The 16,183-nt window shown below is 41.6% G+C and overlaps 1 non-coding gene and 1 pseudogene across 1 annotated transcript; one reads left to right on the top strand and one right to left on the bottom strand.

Moving 5' to 3' along the window:
- Nucleotides 1-4,748: 4,748 nt before the first annotated feature.
- LOC111814132 lies at nucleotides 4,749-4,856 on the bottom strand. Its single transcript, XR_002819200.1, has one exon. It is a non-coding gene; the product is annotated as a U6 spliceosomal RNA (small nuclear RNA).
- Nucleotides 4,857-7,522: 2,666 nt separating this feature from the next.
- Nucleotides 7,523-8,530, top strand: LOC105741047 (annotated as a pseudogene).
- Nucleotides 8,531-16,183: the final 7,653 nt, after the last annotated feature.

The following is a 16,183-nucleotide window of genomic DNA, read 5'->3' as shown; positions in this document are numbered from 1 at the left end:
GTCCCTGTGCTTTGCTAAGCTTGTTCTAAGTAGGTGCTTTAGACCACTGAGCCATCTCACCAGCCCATGATCTGCCTTTTTACAGCCTACTAAGATCTAGGATTACAGATGCTCGCCACCACACCCATTCTCAATTGATGTCTCAGAGCGCCCTGGGGGCTAGGTCGTCAGGGCAGGCCCTGGGATCTTACTCCAGGCTCCTGCAAGTGCTTCCAGGTGCTTTAACCCACTAAGCTATTTGGCCGATACTCTAAGAGTCAATTCTTGGTGGTGAAAGGCCAGCTAAGATCCAGGCCCTTTGGAAAGCTGGGCACTCCAAAGCCTGTTCCCCCATACAATGAAGCACAAGACTCCAACTAAAAATTTACACTGGAAACTGGAGCAAACAGCCCCACTAGGCCTGGAGTTGGAATTTGTACATTCTTCTCAGAAAAAGTATCCCTGAAGTTTGTGCATTTCCAGGTTCTTGTGCAGAAAAAGTTGAACTTTTTTCTTCTTCATGTTTATTTCGGACAACTTTTGTTGTTATATTCATTTAAGTTTGTAAATAATTTTTTTACAATGTGCAATCTATTACTACTATCATGTTGTGCATTTATTTCAGAAATATTACTCTAAAATTCACTCTTCATCTTGTATCTTTCACATTTCAATATTTGTCTATAAGTTGTAATTTGATATATAATTATTGATTTTCAATAAAGTTAATAATATCTGTATATACAAGATAGGGGGCTGGGAAGATAGCTCAGTAGAGTAAGCACTTGCCTGGCAAGCATAGTATCCTAAGTTCGATCCCCAGTACTGAAGAAAAAAACAAAAACAAAAACAAAAAAACCCAAGGATAGATATACAGCTACTTTCTCTTAGTCAATGAGAAAAAGGACTTGTACTAATAGTATTTAAACAATATATCATATCTGTATCTTATACTCTGAATAACTACTAGAAGACAAAACTATGCAATGTATTGATTAATGCAACTGTGCTACTAACCTGTTTTGAAACTCATTGCTATTTCTTTCTCAATAAAATTAATTAAAAAAATTATCCATACCAAAAAAAAAACCTGTTAGCTACTATAATGAATCATACATTTATTTATTTGGGGGTTACTGGGGATGGAATTCAGGACCTTGTGCTTGCAAAGTAGGCACTTTAGCCACTGAGGTATCTCCCCAGGCCCAATACTGAATCATTTAAAGTAATTATTTTGCTAAAATTAAAAGGTTAAGGGGCCAAGAAGATAGCTTGGCGGCCTAAGCTTATGCCTGGCAAACACAAGTACATGACTTTGATACCCCATACTGAAATCAGGTGTGGTAGTGCACAGCGGTAATCCCAGTGCTGGGGAGGCTGAGACAGGAAGATCACTACAAGTCTGAGTTGCATAGAGAGACCCTGCATCAAATAAATAAATCAATAAATAATCAAAGTTAAATTAAAAGGTTAAGTTTTCTATGTCTAAAATAATATGGATCTCTTAAGATACTTCTTAATGTATTTCTTAAGATACTCTTGGTTAAACTTACTAGGTTAAAAGAAAGATTGTATACTTTTTGGTGTTTGGTTACTAAAAGTGGGCTTTAAGAGTTAAAGAGTATTTAAATGTTAACTTATTAAATATTTTCAATAATCAGCTTATGATTGGTTAAATAAATAACTATTATCTTAGTTTATGAGCATTTATATACTTGGGAATATATGTACATATACATCTGAAACACAAGATATGCTGTGAGTCTAAGCTTTAAAGTTGTTTATAGAGCAAAGACTACAAAAGTTTAATATATGCAAACTAACTGCAGGTGCTGTCTTTCATACAATATATATCTAGAATTCAGACACAAAAAATGATTAAAATTTGGCATGTCTTTAAATCTGATCCTGCCATTTAAAACTTAATGTATATGTACTGGCTTTGCTTAAATGACATTTGGTTATTGTATAAATGAGATATATTTGTATACTGCATAGTAAGTCTATTTGTAGTCATTAACACTGCTCTCTAGGACAGGCCAGATAGCTCAGCAGACTAAATCACCTGCTTATGCAGAGTTCAGTGGCCCGGGTATGATCCCTGGTATGCTGGGACAGGCCAGGGCCACACCCCTGGGCTCACTGAAATGGCAATTGAGACTGGGTGTAATGCTGCCCCCTGTAATCCCAACACTTGGGAGGCTGAAAACAGAAGAATCACTAGGAGTCCAATCTGTGTAGTGAGATCCTGTATAACCTGTAGTAAATAAGAAAAATAAATAACTATAATTTTTAAAAATTCACTTACCACGGGTCAGCCACAGAGTTAGATGAGAAAGTGTGTGGTGGGCGTCTGCACACTGGAGACTGAAGGACTCAGTCCAAGGTCTGGAGCTCACTACAGTGCTCCATGCAAGTCCGTATCAGGAGGCCAGTACGTCCAGGATGGAAGGCTGAAGGATCCAAGGCAGAAGCCAAAGAGTCTGCTCTGGATGCCAGAAGATGACATCCAAGTTGACAGAAAGGACAGGAGCTCCTCCGGGGGAAAAGGAGCACTCCCTCCTTCCCCAGTTCACTTTTATATCCTTTAAGGGATGAGCCACCCTAGGGTGGGGCCTCTACGCCTCAGGGTGTCTAGTTGCTGAGCCATCTGAGTTAAGTTTCTAAACTTCTCAAGTTGGTACAATCAATCAATCAATCAATCAATCAATACAGTGCCTAGAACACTGTAGGATTTCAGTAAATATTAGTTCAATGGATGAATAAAACATGCAAGGTTTTTTTATTGTTGCTTAAATTGGACATTTGCCTTCAAATTCTTTGGAATAATTTGTATTCTTGCTACTATAATACTCATTATTATATTTGAACACTAACTCTTCCCATTGTCTTAGAAATTATAATTCAGAAAACATTGGTTAATTTATTCTATTCTGTTTTATTAATTTTATGATTATTATTTTTTTGTGGGGAAGAGTATCAGGGTGTTCAGAGTCCCACAACTAGAATGGATTCATAGTGATTCTCCTGTTTACAGCCTTCCAAGTGCAGAGATTACAAGAGCACCACCACGCCCAATCTCAATCGAGGTCTTAGCCTGCACCAGCCGGGAGAGCCTGCATGGCAGCCCTGGGGATTGAACCTCAGCTGCTGCGCTCTGCCAAAGCAAGCACTTTAGTCCTCTGAGCTATCTGGCCAGCCCCAATTTTATTTATTTTGTTGAGACAGGGTCTCACTATGCATTTCAAGTTGAACTTGAACCCACCATGTAGCCCAGGCTGGCCTCAAACTACTGCTGGTCCTCCTGCCTGAGACTGCTGAGTGGTATGATTACAGGCACATAATCAGCCACATTAGCGAAAAGAACAGCTCCAATAACACTAAATGAATATTCTGAAGGAAGTAGAGAGCGTAGGAACATACACAGCTAAGCAATATTGATTTATTACAAAGCAGCAAAACTTCTGTTAGAAGGAAGTGACTTCCAATCTATTAGCGATATGGAGCTCATGTTTCAGGATACTGAATAATAGAGTCTCTAACAAAGGAAGTTAAAGGTAGAAAATGTTTTATGAAGAGAAAGTTCTTGAGAGACAGTAGGTATCCTGAGAGTGGGTTGTCACTGAGGCTATTTGTAGAGGGTGGGGAATGGGAAGAGAGGTTCTACAATCAAATCACATCACAGATTACCACTGGTCAAACTAGAGTCAACCAAGCTGGGCGTGGTGGCCCACCCTTGTAATCCCAGCTCTGGATGATGCAGGAGAATCTTTGTGAGTTTGAGACCATCCTGGACTACAAAGAGAATTCAAGTCTAGATTGGACTACATATTGAGACCCTGTCACAAAAAGACAAAACAAAACAAACTACAGTAAACCTATAGGTTTACAAGTACAGTGACTTATCTACTATTGCCTTAATAGAAAAAATAGATATGTAGCAAAAGTAGTACAGAGAAGCAAAAAGGCATGTCTGAAAAGGGTAGGAGTTCAGATCAGGATGTTCTAGTTGACTATCTGTGTGTTCATTACATTGTTCTCACGTGTATATTGTATTGTTCAGACTTATTGGACCAAATGGGGCCAGTTACAGAACAGCTCTGAGCTGTGATTTACCTCTGGAAAGGCTTGCAGTCCTAGCCATCCTGTCCCCATCTTATGGCCCAGTTTCTGTCAACTTGGCTCCTGACTCCTGGCCTGGTTTGCCTTATCTCTGTTCTGACTATCTTGGGCCTGGTCTCTTTCCAACTGCCTGTCAGTCGCTACTTCACCATCTAGAATATTTCCTTTGCTGGAAAAACTTCTATTTAATGTTGAAAAAGAATAAGAGCTACATGATAGCGACTTGCTACCAATGGATGATAAAGAAAACTAGAGTATACTTAGGAAAATGTCCATAAATTAAGAGTCTGCTAACCTATTAACATATATTTTGAGTTCTTGGACCTGTACTTGTCTGGTTGTTCCAGAAGCCTGAAGTCAAAGGGGCAAGCTGGCCAAAAGCTCACCTTTCCATGTAGCAAATAAGAAGTGTGCAGATCTGTAGAGGGACTTAGAGACGGGGCCTGCATCTATCCAGTGGGTGGCTAAAGCAGAGTGAAACATGCCTGCCTTCATCTGCTTTTGTTTGTTTTGTTTTTTCTATTTTTTGAGATAGTCTTGGTACATAGCCCAGGCTGACCTTGCCTCAACCTCCCCAGGGCTAGAATTACAGTTATAGGCCACCAAGTCTGGCTTCCACCTTCAATGTTTGTGTCTGTCTCATTTTTTAATATGTGGGGTACTTCACCAATCTGCATGTCTTCCTTGCACAGGGGTCCTGGTAATCTTCGATGTATCATTTTAGCTTTCAGTGTATGTGCTGCAGAAGTGAGCACCATGTCAGTCTTATATATTACTTTCAAACTGTGGATCAGCTCACCTCTCTGGGTCGGCGTGTTAATACATAAGGAGTGTCTGTAATACAAGGGTTTTTTTTCTCTTTCATTTATGTATTTGGTACAGGGTCTCATTACGTCTCTTGGACTCTTAGTGATCCTCCTATTTTCAGCCTCCCCAGTGCTGGAATTACAGGTGTGCCCCACCACCCCTAGACTACTTTGCCAGCCCAGCGCACCCCAGGGGCAAGGCCAGCACAGCCTGTTGGACACAGTATAATACAAAGTTTTGTGGATCTAAATTTAACTAGCCTGCTCATTCCCTTCAAGGCTGAGGACACTCACCTTTGCTACATGGAAAGGGCCAGCTTGCCCCTTTGACTTTAGGCTTCTGGAACAACCAGGTAAGTTCAGGTCCAAGAACTTGAAACGTATGTCAATAGGTTAGCTGTAATTTTCTAGATTTCCAGGAACATCTAACTGCTAGCTCTTGGTTGTGTACCTCAAGAGCACCAGCTGTGATGCCTAGACATCTCCATGGTCCAAAACCTGCAGTCACCTCAGCTTCCAGGAAAAGCAGAAATTTCCAGACTGCCCCACAATGTGGTCACTCCCCACACAGGAAGTTATTCCAGCACAGAAACCAAGGATGCTCCCCTATGTGGGATCTTGGATCTCATGACAGGAAGAGACCTCTCCTTCTTAAGTAGCTCTCCCACAACCTCACGTAGCACACCCTGAGATACAAGTCAACTAGACCCCAACTAGACCAGGAGGCAGGGAACTGTAGCTATGCAAATCCCAGCCCTCACCTTTGTTCCTATGTTCAACAAACACCAAATTTCTTTCTTTTTTAAAAATTTTCTTGATACAGGGTCTTCCTATGCAGTTCAGATTTTTCTCATACTTCTTAGCACTGATATAACAGGCATGCACCACCATGCCTGGTTTCAGGCCTGCATGGCACTCCTAGGGTTCCCAGGCAGGCATGGCATGTGACACTGGGGATCGAACTTGGGTCCTTGCACTTGTCAGGCAGGCGCTTAAACTGCTGAGCTATCTCCCCAGTCCAACCCCAAAGTTCTATCAGTCCCTTGAACACAGATCTGCAAACTCACTCTGCTTTGCAGCATGGCAGTGCTGCATAAATTTCCTTCTTGATTTTCTCGCCTGTTCTTCTCTTCAGTTGGCTTCAAGGCACCTATAGCTGAGCATGGTCTCTTGAGACCTCTGAGCTGGGGCTTTTGCCTTAAACTCCAGTAACAATGCCTTTTTTCTTAATGACCTCTGAACTCTAGTTTGAAAAGCTCTCTGAATTTCCCTTTGGCAGAGATTTTCATTCCATAAAAGTAACCATAGTTGAGTGTGGTGGTCCATGCCTATAATCCCAGCACTCAGGAGGTGAGGCAGGAGGATCACCATTAGTTTTAGGCCAGCCCGGGCTGCATATGAGCTCAACTACATCTTGAACTACATTGCAAGACCTAGTCTCAAACTCTCTCCCACAGTCACCACCAAAACAGGTAACAATAGAAAATATTTCTATGTGGAGTTGCTCCAGAGATTCCAGACCAGTCCATCATCTGGGTCCATTATTTCTCTCTATCCCTGTTCATCAGCTTATGTTTTCAGTGTATTATATTGTTCTTAACCCTGTTAGTTCATGGTGCTCGATTCTTTTAGAACTGAGTTAGCCCTGCTCACTATGTGGGGCGGGGGGCAGCTCAAACCTGCAGATGCACAGCATTATGGTTTGTGTTTATGTGTCCAGACAAAACCTCATTCAGTTTTAGAGAGGGCTTATTTACTGATTTGCGGAACCAGGGATTGAACTCAGGGACTTGCACCTTCCAGGCAGGTGCTTATTCCACTAAGCTATCCCCTGGACCAGATGGGGCTTATTGAAAGGTGGCTGAATCTAGATTATGGGATTGATTCATTTTTCAATACTTGGATTAAGGCTGGTAGGATTAAGGGTGGGGAATAGTTGGATTAGTCTAGTGAACGGATTGGTATTGCCTAATCCTAGTAGGTTGGATACAATATAAAGGACAGAAAGAGGCTTGTATCCCTTCTTTCTGTCGTTGCTTTTGCTATCTTCTGCTGCCATGTGTTGCCTCTTTGCTATGTGCTACCTGCTTTGGAGTCAGCTAATTATGGACTGAAGCTGCCATCGAGTGTGAACTAAATAAACTTTTCCACTTTAATTTGGGTATCGGGTATTTTGTCTCAGCAATGAGAGATTTATAAAATACAAGGTAACTATGGGTGAAAGCCAGAGGCCTCCATGGAGAAATGGTCCAGTGGAATGACGCAGCAGACACAGCAGGCTGTAGTGGCTAGTGAGTCCTTCAGGGTCAGACATTCTCCAGAGAGGGCTTCTGGCCAGGAGTTGTCTTGGAGAGGGGCCAAAGGAGCTTGGAACTCAGAGCAGCTGTGGGCTGGCCCTGTACAGTGGCTCCCAGCGTTAGGCCTGAGGTGGAACCACATTCAAGCAGGAGGTCAGGGAGCTGAGTTCAGCCAGTGGGTGGGACACACGGCGTTGTAAGCTAAACAAACGGGGTTCCAGCCTCATAGAAAAAACCAGCGCAGTTCCTTTGTTTCTCGCTCCCCAGCCATCTCGGTGGCTGCTCTTGGTTGAGGGTGTCCACACCTAAGACAGGAAGATGGTGGCCGCAAAGAAGACAAAGAAATCTCTGGAGTCCATCAACTCTAGGCTCCAACTTGTTATGAAAAGTGGAAAATACATGCTGGGGCACAAGCAGATGCTGAAGATGATTGGACAGGGCAAAGCGAAATTGGTCATCCTTGCCAACAACTGCCCAGCTTTGAGGAAATCTGAAATAGAGTACTATGCCATGTTGGCCAAACCTGGTGTCCACCACTACAGCGGCAATAATATCGAACTGGGCACAGCATATGGAAAATAGTACAGAGTATGCACACTGGCAATCATGGATCCAGGAGAGTCTGATATCATTAGAAGCATGCCAGAACAGACCGGGGAAAAAGAAACCAAGCAGAATTTTTCATTAATAAAACCTGCAGAGCTTGAAACAAACAAACAAACCAGCCCAAACTTCAGTGGAACTCAAGTTACAGGCTTGCTGGGATTCTCCACTAACCCACCATAAATCTACGGCTGGCTTGCTGGGATTAATCAACCTGGGCCTGGACTGTGCCCATGTTGTTTGACAGCAGAGACCTGTCTTGAAATGGACATTTAAAATTTTTTTCCCCTCTTTTCTTGTATTTGTTTTTTTAATTCTTTTGTTTGTTTGTTTTTGTTTTTGGTGCCAAGGCCAAACCCAGGGCTACCAGTTTGCTAGGCAAGTTTTCTACCACTGAATGAAATCTCCAGCCCTTGTTTTCTTTATTCTTGATTGGTCCAACCCCCTCCCGTGGCTGGCTCAGCACACCCTGGGGGCAGGGCTGGCGAGATGAGGTTCCCAGGGATCTAACCAAAGTCTCTGCACTTGTCTGAGCTTGCCTAAGCAGGCCCTTAGGCCAATGAACTGTCTCACCCACCCTCTTTTTGTTTTTATATGAATGTGAACACAGTTTCTAGATTTTTTGTAGTTACTCTGTTCTGTCCGTGTGTGTGTGTGTGTGTGTGTGTGTGTGTGTTTAAACTGGTTAATACTATCACTTTAATTTGTATTAGGTTAGCATAATTTTTGCGTTGCTTGGTTCTCTGAGGCACAGACTCCCTAATGTAGTCCAGGCCTCATTCCTCTTGCTTCAAAGGATCACAGGATCACAGCCTTGTACCCCTGTGTGCGGCACTGATATTCCTTCTTACGTGTATCAAAACTCATCCCAGTGCTGAGGAGATAGCTCGGCCGTCTAAGCACCTGCCTGCCTGCCACGCAACAGGACTGGGTTCAATTCCAAGTACCTCATGTCGTGCTGGCCCATGAACCCTGGGCATGGTGGCACACACCTGTAATCCCAGCGCTGGGGAGGCTTTGACAGGAGGATCACTACAAATCTGAGCTGTGTAATGAGACCCTGTACCAAATCAATAATTTAAAAAAAACATCAATATCTCAAGAGACTTTTCAACACAAACGTTGAAGTCAAAGAGAACTTGGATTAAAGTATTTCAAGCCCCAGAAGAAAACAATTTAGAGAGAAATTAATATATACTCAGGGCCGAAGATTTGGCTCAGCTATACAGGTGCCTTCCTGGCAATCCCAAGGTCTTGAGTACAATTCCTGTGTATATATATATATATATATATTTTTTTTTTTTTTTCTCTCTTTTTTTAAAATGGGACTGGGTTCTCTCAGGCAAGTGAGCAGAAAAATAAAGCCATCAGAATTGTGGATCTGTCAAAGACCAGCACCTAGATCAAGATTTTTTTTTTTTTTTGCAAAGCTTTATTCCAGAGGGGCTCAGTCTTTCTGGGCAGCTGCCTTCCTCATGGTGGCTAGCACATTGTTTAGCTCCTCAGGTTTCCTCTTGACCCAGATGTGCGTTGCAACCCTTTTCTTGATGAACTTGGGGCACCTTTGTCCTTGGAGACTTTGTGCAGCTCCATGATGTGCCGCTCGTAGGGAGTGAAGCTATACAACTCCCGCATTATGTCCTGCATGAACTTGGTGTGTTTGATGAGACGTCCGCAGTGGTGATTGAGCCTCAGTTTGCTCACATTCTCAGTCACCTTGTAGCCCTTGTTGAGGCCCAAGGGCATGGAAAGCCATAGAGCCATGGCTACTATTCTTTAATGGTTGCTATGGCAGAAGCTATATCAAGATTTAATGACCAGATCTACCTGTCTGGTATACTTAGGGTTTATAAGGGAAAAGATTTGATAGAAAACACACAATTTATAGGATTATTTGATAACATTCATCTGAAGAGTCAAATGCAGAAGAGTTTAGGCAATCTGTCCATGTAGTGGACACCCAAAGAACCCAGCTGAGGGCCTGGATCCCACGACAATGTCCTGCACAAGTCCAGCTAGAGACCTAGAGACCATGGCAATGTCCTCCACGAGTCCAGATGGAGGTCTAGTGCCCATGACAATGTCTCATGCAAGTCTGTATCAAGGATCAGCAATTCAAGGCCCATTGATCAGTGGTGGAAGCTAGAAAATGTGCACCTGTGGAATGAAGGCTCTGTGCCAGCAGGCTGAGGGATCTGCACTGGAGCCAGGAAACAAGCTCAAGGTAAGGACCAGATATCCCTAAAAAGAACTGTAGCCATCCTCAGTGACAAGGACCTGAGCTCCTCCAACAATGATAACAGAAGAGTTTGTATTAGGAAAACCAGCACCACACACTTCTCCAGGAGAATCAATAGCATCCCTTCTTCCCCTCCAGTTCTTTCAATGCTGTTGGCGACAATCCTCAGGTGGGCCTCCCACCCAAGCACCATGCTGATTCAGTTCAGCTGGGTGTTACAAGTTTCCTCTTAGGCAGTCAACCACACTGCCTCCCAGAGGGAATTAGTACTATAATTGGTATCACGTGGTTCAGTAAGCCCAGCTAGCCATCAGTCACCCAGGTGCATTACTAGAGCATCTACCCCTTCCCAAAATGCTTTGCACCCTCCCTACAGGACCCATTTCCCTGTTGTAATATTTTATTTGTTGATTACAGCTTGACCCACGTTGTACTTATCTTTTGACTTTGCTCTACAAAACAAACGTTCCTAGAGAAGTGGCCTCAGTGACCACAGGTTTCTGTCTCTCAGGACTGGATTACTGCTCTATAAACCTTTCCTACTGTTAACCTCTGTCGGTCCTTAGAATTCATTCTTCGATTTTGGGAGACACACATGGGCATATTCGAAATCTAGCAAGTTGAGTATTACATTTTCCTCTCTATCGGGATTACAGGTGTGCCATATTCCATGCTTGGCCAAAACTCACTCTTCTGTTTGTTTTGTTTTGTTTTTGAGACAGGGCCTTGCTATGTAGTGCAGGCTGGCCTTGAACGCACTATGTAGCTGAACCTGAATTCAAATTCATCTTGCTCTTTCTGCCTCAGCATCTGAATGTTTGGATTAGAAGTGTGTGCCACCACCTGGCTCAGTTACTCTTATTTAATTTTTTGGGTTCTTTTGTACAAGATCTCACTAGGCAGCTTGAACTCATAGTGATACTCCTGTCTTCAGGCTCTCCAGCCCTGGGATTACAAGTATGTACCACCACACCCTGATTTGGTGGCTGGCAAAGCTGCCTCAAATTGAGTAATCCTACTTCCTCAAGCTCCTGTGTGCTGGGATTATAGGCATGTGTCACCACCTCTACTTTGTCTGACATATTAACATTTTCGTGGGAAATAAATTGTGTTGGTTTTCAGGACAGGCTTGAGGTATACATACAAACTATAAATAAAAGGCTTTGTTTTTGATGTCAAAGTTTATGATTTAGGTTAAGATACTTTTTAACTTTCATGTATATATTGTCCTCCAGAGTTCTACATAAATTGAGTTATAGACAGAAACTCAAAATAATATCTCAAATTAGCCTTCATGGTGGGTACCTGTAATTCCAGCCCTGGGAGGCTGAGGAAGAAAGATCACTAAGTTTGAGGCCTGCTGGGGCTACATAAGCATGTTTAAGGGCAGAGGGAACTACACAGTGAGACCCAATTTCATCCACCTCTCCAAAAAATATTACCTCCAGTGTTTCTCATTCACATAGCTTAATGTCTGTTGGTTACTTTTCTCTTGTTGCAGAGACAAAAAATACCCAACATCCAAAATTAAGGAAAGTTTTCCTTAGCTCCTGGTTTGTGGAAGTTTCAGTCCATAATCAGCTGCTTCCAAGGCAGGGTGGCCTTGTACCGGGCAGCACTTCAGGGTGGCAGAGGACAACAAGAACAGCAAGAGCAAAAAAGAGGAAGAATTAGACTCTTTCCTCCTTACGGTGTAACCAGGCTACCACCCCCCAGAGCAGGCCCATTTCCACACCCTGCTCTTCCACAGAAGAGGATGTTTACATAGAAAAGACCCTTGATCCCTCTTGAGTCTCTTAAACTTCTAAACTTCTCAAGTTGTCACAATGTATCAACCATTACATTTGACAATAGGCTCATTTAAATCAGTTGGTAAGAGTAAAGATTTCTTTTTCTGTGTGTTTGTGTGGCACAGGGTAATCAAACTGAGGACCTTGCTTATACCACTGAGCTATATCCCTGGCCCAAAGTTTCAAGGTTTTGTTTTTTTTTAAATGTATTTTAGTATAGGGTCTCACTACACAGATCATTCTCATAGTGATCCTTGTGATTTCAGCCACCCAAGTGCTGGAATTACAGGTGAGCACCACCAGCCAGTCTCAATTGCTCTCTCAGCATGCCTCTGGGGCAGGGCCAGCATGCCTTGTCCTGGATCGAACTTGGTTGCTGCTTTAGTCTGCTGAGCTATCTGGCCAGCCCTAAGAATGTCTTTAAAGTTGTCTATATTTTCTATTCAGGCATTAGCCAACCAAGATAATATAAAAAATAATTTTATAAATATAATATGTATTATTATCTATCTACAACAACTTGATTGTCAATGATCACCTGTACACAAAACCTTTTAGCTGGCTCTTGCTCTTTGCCTCTGCCATGAACTGATGCTCTCTGCCCTGTGTCCCTCTGCCTTGGAGCCAGCCTGTATGGACGGAAGCCTCCAGTAACTAATTCAGCTGGGAATCCATCAGGACCTGGGCTTTTCTTTGTCGCTGTAGGACTGCCTGGGCCTGGATGGATCCCCATTCCAGGCCTGCCTCGTGTGTGTGTGTGTGTGTGTGTGTGTGTGTGTGTGTGTGTATGTGAGACTGCCTACCCTCCCGCCAGATCCTCACTCCAGCCAGTGCTCAGGCCAGGGTGTGTGTGTAACTTCCTCCATCACACCGGCCCCGAGTGGAACCCTGTGGCAGAACTCCCTGCAGAGAGGCTAGAGGCAAGACCCACTCAGCTGACCCAGGAGCAGAACATCTTGCCAGAGTGGCATAGTGGGTTCATTTCCAAGGGTTGCAGCAGGAAGAAGTGGAGCCCAGCAGCCAGATCCAAGCCATACCCACCTGGACAAGTTTGAACTTGGTCGATCTGGACCTGGTGCTAAGGTAATAACTGCACCAAAGCTGTACATCAAAGGTCAGAAGACAGTGCTATACAAAATGACAAAGACGAGCAAAACATATTCTCAGGCCCCAAACCCACTCAGAACAAATGCAGGAAACAATAACATAGAAGAAATTGGAAAGCACAATCCTGAAATCTCTGAAATAATAGTGTCTGAAGTAAAGAAACAACTTCATAAAGGTATACAGGAAATCAGATCAGAAATAATCTCTGAAGTAAAAAATTAAATGATAACTATAATGAAAGAAGTACTAAGTGCTCTTTGTTTTTTATTTTTGATTCTTCAGGTAACATAGGAGAGACAATTCATTGTATACACTTTACACTCAGCCCAAAGCAAAAACAGAAGTAGTCCAGAATGCCACACGGTCAGGGAAAAACACCAGGGGACTGCTTAGTCTGATCCAGGTGGATCTCTTTGCGGTGGTCTTGGCAATCTGTTGGCAATGAAGTTCTAATCCATTGAGATATTCCAGACAACGTGCAGTTGAAAACTTGTACCATCGTCAGACTCCAGCATCCTTTATTTCTGCTTCTTTAGACCCCATTGATGAAGCAGCAATTTTACTTGGACCTCTGTCTCATCTTTCTTCTTTTACGTTTCAGTCTGCGCAATCGCTTCTTCTTCCACTTGGCTCTCATGGTGCAGAGGGTTCTAAGAAGATAGATTTAAAGTTGAGCCAAAGTACTTCTAATGACCTTGATAAAAAAAATAGAGGAGAATATAAAAATGATAGAATCCTTGACTGAACATTATAGGAAAGAAATAGAATGCACAAAGCAGATTCAAAGTGATATACAGGAAATCGAAACATCAGTTCCAAGCTGGCCAAACCCTTTGAAGGAAAGTGATAATAGACTTTCAGACCTTGAAGACACCATTACACATAGTGAAAGGTAAGGAAAGATCTCTTAAAAACAACTAGGTTGCAGGAAAAAATAATGCAACATCTCGAAGATGTTGCAAAGATGAACAAGGTAAGACCAATAAGCATCAGTGAGAAAGAAGGAATTAATACAAATGATATAAAAAGAATATGAGGGCCAGGGAGACAGCTCCATGGCATAAACATTTGCCTGGCAAGTGCAAGTTCTTGAGTTCAATCCCTGGTACCACACAACAAAACACACACAAAAAAGAATATGAGCAGAAGTAATAGCAGAAAACTTCCCAAATATGGGGAAACAATCTTATATTCAGGTAATTGAAGCATATAGAACTCCAAATAACATCAACCCAATTAAAACCACACCCAGACATATATTAATCAAGATCCTAGAAATTCAACATAGGAACAGTACACTAAAAGCCCCTAGAGAAATGAAACAGATCACATTTAAAGGAAAACCCATCAGTATAATGGTGGATTTCTCTTTACAAACCACCAAGTCAAGAAGAGAGTGGATCATGGAGCAAAGTACTACAAGTCTTACAAGAAAACAAATTCCAACTCAGAGTGAGAATATAAGAATATAAAAACTCTCTTCCACATTTAATGGAGAAGTGAAATACATCCATGACAAAGAACTAAAGAATTTCATGATGACAAAGCCAACCCTGCACAGATTATTAAAACATTCTATAGAGGGATCAAAATGATCACAACTCCATGAATGAGAACGGAAAGAACCCACCAAGGAGGGCAAACAATTAAACACAGCAGAAAAAGTGGTATACAACAGCAGTTTTTCAATGATTCCTTTATACACAGCAACAAAATATTTTCATAAGAATACTCTATGAAGGGACTTCTCCTGCATCCAATGTGTCATGAGTCTGTCTGAACCTATAGGGTGGATGTCAAGGAAGTAGCTCAGTTTCACAGATGACACCTGGCCACCAGTAAGCCTCAAGGACACTGTCTACACCCATGACAGAACTTCTTGCAACATCCTATCCCCAAATATTAGAAGTCCTGGTCATATATTTGCCATATCAGTATTTTTGTTACTTTTTTTTTTTGGTGGAACCGGGGATTGAACTCAGGCCCTTGCGCTTGCCAGGGAAGCGCTTATTCCACTGGGCCATCTCCCTGGCCCCGTTATGTTTTATTCTTAGTAATTCTTTACTATCATGAAAACTTTTTCTTAGTTGATATTTTTGTATATATTAACCTATTCAAATACTGTGTGAGTACTCTGAATTGATCACAGATTCATACATATGATACACTACATTCTGGACTCTTAGTTGGATTCACAATTTAATTTTAATTTTTGAATATTGTTTTGAAATATTTAATTTAATGTTGAGTTAATATTTAAATAATTTTCTGAGTATTGTTTAATTTTAATTTTTGTTTTATGATTTATACTGTGTCTTTGACTTACAATCTACTTATAAGACATGATATGATATTTTCTCCTAGTACTGGAAACTTTAAAAAGTGTATTTCCATTTTCTATTGACTTTATGTTAGTTCTTCCTTGTCTTTTTTACACACACACACACACACACACACATGAAAAAATGTATCTAAAAATATGAATCATATAAAGTAATTATTTTCCCTATAAATAGAGTTTAAGGGGCTGAGAAGGTAGTGTGGTGGCCTATACATATGCCTGTCAAGTGCAAGGACATGAGTACAATCCCTCGTAATGAAACTAGGTGTGGTAGTGCACACCTGTAATCCCAGCACTGGGGAAGCTGACAGAGGAGGATCACTGCAAGTCTGAGCTGCATAGAGACCCTGTACCAAATAAATATATAAATAAGTAAATATATGAATGATTAAAATGAAATTAAAAGATTAAGTTTTCTATGTCTAAATCAATATGGATATTTTAAGATACTTAATATACTCTTGGTTAAGCTTTCACATTAGGTTGAAAGGAAAAGGTTATATACTTTTAAGTATGTGGTTACTAAAAGTGAGCTTTAAAAAAAGTGGGCTTTAAGAGTGAAGGAGTATTTAAATGTTAACCTATTAAATGTTTTCAAGAATCAGTTTATGTTTGGTTGAGTAAACTACTATTAACTTAGTTTATGAGCACTTCTATATTTGGGAAAATATGTATGTATACTTCTGAAACACAAGATGTGCTATGAGTCTAAACTTTAAAATTAAGTTTTTAGAGTTAAGACTACAAATGTTTAATACATGCAAACTAACTACAGGTGCTGTCTTTTAAACAATATATATCTAGAGGGGGGCCTGGGAGATGGCTCAGTAGAATAAGCTCTTGCCTGGCAAGTGCAAGGACTTGAGTTCAACCCCTGGTTCTGGGGGGGGAAAATATAT

Source organism: Octodon degus, unplaced genomic scaffold (genome assembly GCF_000260255.1).
Source record: "Octodon degus isolate 3935 unplaced genomic scaffold, OctDeg1.0 scaffold00273, whole genome shotgun sequence".
Classification (NCBI taxonomy): Eukaryota; Metazoa; Chordata; class Mammalia; order Rodentia; family Octodontidae; genus Octodon; species Octodon degus.
The sequence above is the reverse complement of the archived record's forward strand: the minus strand, read 5'-3'. Positions and strand labels throughout refer to the sequence as shown.